Genomic DNA, 3740 nt, shown 5'->3' with positions numbered 1-3740 from the left:
ACGATATCACAATAATTGATCCAATACATAAGATGGCTACTAGGTGACTAATGGGAAGGCAGCATATAGCATGGATACATGGGACTATAGGGGTTCACATCCCAGGCTGCACAGAGCAGGACACATGCTACTCAGAATAGCATGTGATTTAAAATGTATTAATCATTTATTTCTGGAATGTTCCATGTAGTACTTTTTTTTTTTTTGAGAAGTTTTTGCTATAGGGTTCGTGCGCTCGCCAGACAGACAGAGAGAGACAGAGAGACAGAAAGCAAGAAATCACCTCCCAGGGGGGATGGCCACACCGCAATCCCTTCTCCTCCATTCTCCTCTCAGGATCCTGGGCACGCACACTCACGTGCCCAGCGTGAGTTTAAGCCACCAGGTCCAGGACTTGAACTGCGGTCGACTACGTGGGAATCCAGCAACATAGCCATTATGCTAACTGCTGGTCCTTCCATGTAGTACTTTTGAACCATGGTTGACTACAGGTTACTAAAACAACAAGTTGAAACCACAAATAAGAGGGGATGACTAAACTAGCAGAACTCGTACATATCCTGAAGGCAGTAGATGGGGTTTAATGTAAAACTGACTTACTCTTTGGTTACATTCTTTGATAGTCCCTCATCAAAAATCATATGTGGCTAAGATATACCTCCTATGGATGTTTCCCATAAAGAAAAGGCTTTCTTTTTATTTTCATGTGTCACTTATTGAATAGACCATCTTTTGCACAGTATTGGCAGTGCTACCTCTGTCATATATCAACTCTCCATTTACATGAAGATCTGTTTCTGAGTTCCATTTGTAACCCTGTGACAACATCACATAATCTCAATTACCATAGCATTATCATAGGTATTATACCTAGTAGACCAGGAATCCCTATCATAGAAAGAAACACAAATTCTCTCTGAAGGAGCAACCTTTACAACCAAACCTCAAAGATATCCAATAGATAAAGTGTCATATTACATACACTCGTTACACAAGTAGGAAATATGTAACCATGAGAGAGCTTCAGCAAAAACAGCAAACCACAGAATCAGGCTTGTGAAAACTCAGGTTAAAGAATTATTAGATAACAAATATATAATGCAAAATAAGTATGTATTAATTAACTAAATTGATATGTATAAATAAATAAATTTGAGAAAAAAGTTTTTTGAAAACTTTTTAGAAATAAAAATGATAATTATTAAAAGCAGAATCTGGATGAATTTAACATTATACTGAACACAGTTAAAGAGACAATTAGTAACTTGGAAGGTAAAGCTGAAGAAGTTACACACAATATGAGAGACAAAGAAAAGAGAAATATGAAAAAGAGATGAAGAAACACTAAGGACACAGTAAGTAGGTGCAACATACATATAATCATAGTCCTAAGAAGAAATAATACAAATAAAGGAGATGCATTATTAAAAGACATAATGAGTGAGTGTATTCTAGAAGAAGTTAAGAACACCAAATTACAGTTTAAGGAAGTTCCTCAAAGAGTCAAACACCACAAGAGAAAGCAATACACAACAGAGTGAAAAATTCAGATGATAAACCCATAGATAGGTATAGAGACTATAGTAGAAGCAGTCAAAATAAACCATCTACAATGACTGGTAGCTGATTTCTCAGTAACCACAATAGAAACTAGAATAGAAAATAAACTTTCAAAATACTGAAAGAAAATAAATTACAACTGAAAATTCTATATTTAGCAATATAATTCTCAAAAATAAAGGCAAAATGACATTTTGTTTTTCTTTTTTTGGAGAGGTTTTTTTTCGCTATAGGGTGCGTGCGTTTGCCAGACAGACAGAGAGAGACATAGAGACAGAAAGCGAGAAATCACCCCCCGGGGGGGATGGTCACGCCGCAATCCCTTCTCCTCCATTCTCCTCTCAGGATCTTGGGAACGCACGCACACGCGCCCGGCGTGAGTTTTAAGCCACCGGGTCCAGGACGCGAACCTTGGTCGACTACGTGGGAGTCCAGTGACATAGCCATTACGCTAACTGCTGGTTCCCGCAAAATGAAATTTTTGAGACGTAAACCTGAGAGGACATACTATCAATAAATCTTCACAAAAGGAACTTCTAAGGAAGGTGTATCATGTCAGAAGTAAAATTTGCAATACATGAAAGTAGAAAGCATAAATGTTAATTATGTACAATAGTAAAATTAATGCCTGATTTTTGAGGCTAAAATATTAAGATAATGTCTCACTTGGGGTAGGCAGTGATGGGCATGATAGCATGTTAAGATTCATAGATAGTTCAGAAGGAGAATAAAGCTAGTACTAAGTTCTGTTAATTGTGCATGTTAAAATTTCTAAGATAATCATTTTCGCTATAGGGTGCGTGCGTTTGCCAGACAGACAGAGAGAGACATAGAGACAGAAAGCGAGAAATCACCCCCCGGGGGGGATGGTCACGCCGCAATCCCTTCTCCTCCATTCTCCTCTCAGGATCTTGGGAACGCACGCACACGCGCCCGGCGTGAGTTTTAAGCCACCGGGTCCAGGACGCGAACCTTGGTCGACTACGTGGGAGTCCAGTGACATAGCCATTACGCTAACTGCTGGTTCCCGCAAAATGAAATTTTTGAGACGTAAACCTGAGAGGACATACTATCAATAAATCTTCACAAAAGGAACTTCTAAGGAAGGTGTATCATGTCAGAAGTAAAATTTGCAATACATGAAAGTAGAAAGCATAAATGTTAATTATGTACAATAGTAAAATTAATGCCTGATTTTTGAGGCTAAAATATTAAGATAATGTCTCACTTGGGGTAGGCAGTGATGGGCATGATAGCATGTTAAGATTCATAGATAGTTCAGAAGGAGAATAAAGCTAGTACTAAGTTCTGTTAATTGTGCATGTTAAAATTTCTAAGATAATCACTAAAGGAATAGAAATAGCTATAAATATTAGCTCTTATATTTATTATTATTGCAATTATTACTTTTTTTTATTTGTCAGAGGATGCCTGCACTTGCCAGAGAAAGAGGGAGAAGGATAAAGCACCTCCCAATGGGGCATGGTTACATTGCAAGTCCTTCTCAATTTCTCCATCCTTGGGATTTGTGGCAAGCATACACACACGTCTGGCATGTTTCTGAAGCTGCCAGGACCAGGACTCGAACCATGGTAAGATATATGGCATCCAGCTTCCTTTAACTACCAGTTCATGGGGCTAGATTCATAGCTTTTTAATAATATTCATTTCCTTTGAACCTTTTGAAGACCCCTTGTATTAACATCTGGAGATACTTGATGGAGAATGAGCACCATTTAAATGGAATCTAAATCTCTGAAAGCTCAGTCAGTTTGTGTAAGGGAACAAATAGAACAATTTGAGCTTGAAGAGAAGAACAAAGTCAATCTTAGAAAGATCTCAGGTTTGGGAAAATAAGACCTTAAGGGAGAGTTGAAAATACTATTGTCCAATGATACCAGGAAGGTGGAACATATTGCAATCTGTCGAAGTTGAAGAATAAAATGAGAGCGCTACTTAGCAAATAGGTTGGAAAGCTTTTGCTACACGGCTGCTGGAACATCTGGGAACACTGCCAACCAATCTGGGGAAGAGACTTGGCACTGATTGTGGCCTTGTGTTCTTTATGAAAGAAAGAAGATTAATTTATTCTATAACTCATAATATACTACCTAGCAGCCAAATTGCCAGTTAAAATTCTATTTGCCAGCAGGTGGAAGGTTTCAATACTGCTTTCACCC

The sequence above is a fragment of the Tupaia chinensis genome, unplaced genomic scaffold, assembly GCF_000334495.1.
Source record: "Tupaia chinensis unplaced genomic scaffold, TupChi_1.0 Scaffold000112_1, whole genome shotgun sequence".
Taxonomy (NCBI): Eukaryota; Metazoa; Chordata; class Mammalia; order Scandentia; family Tupaiidae; genus Tupaia; species Tupaia belangeri.
This window is presented reverse-complemented; position numbering follows the sequence as displayed.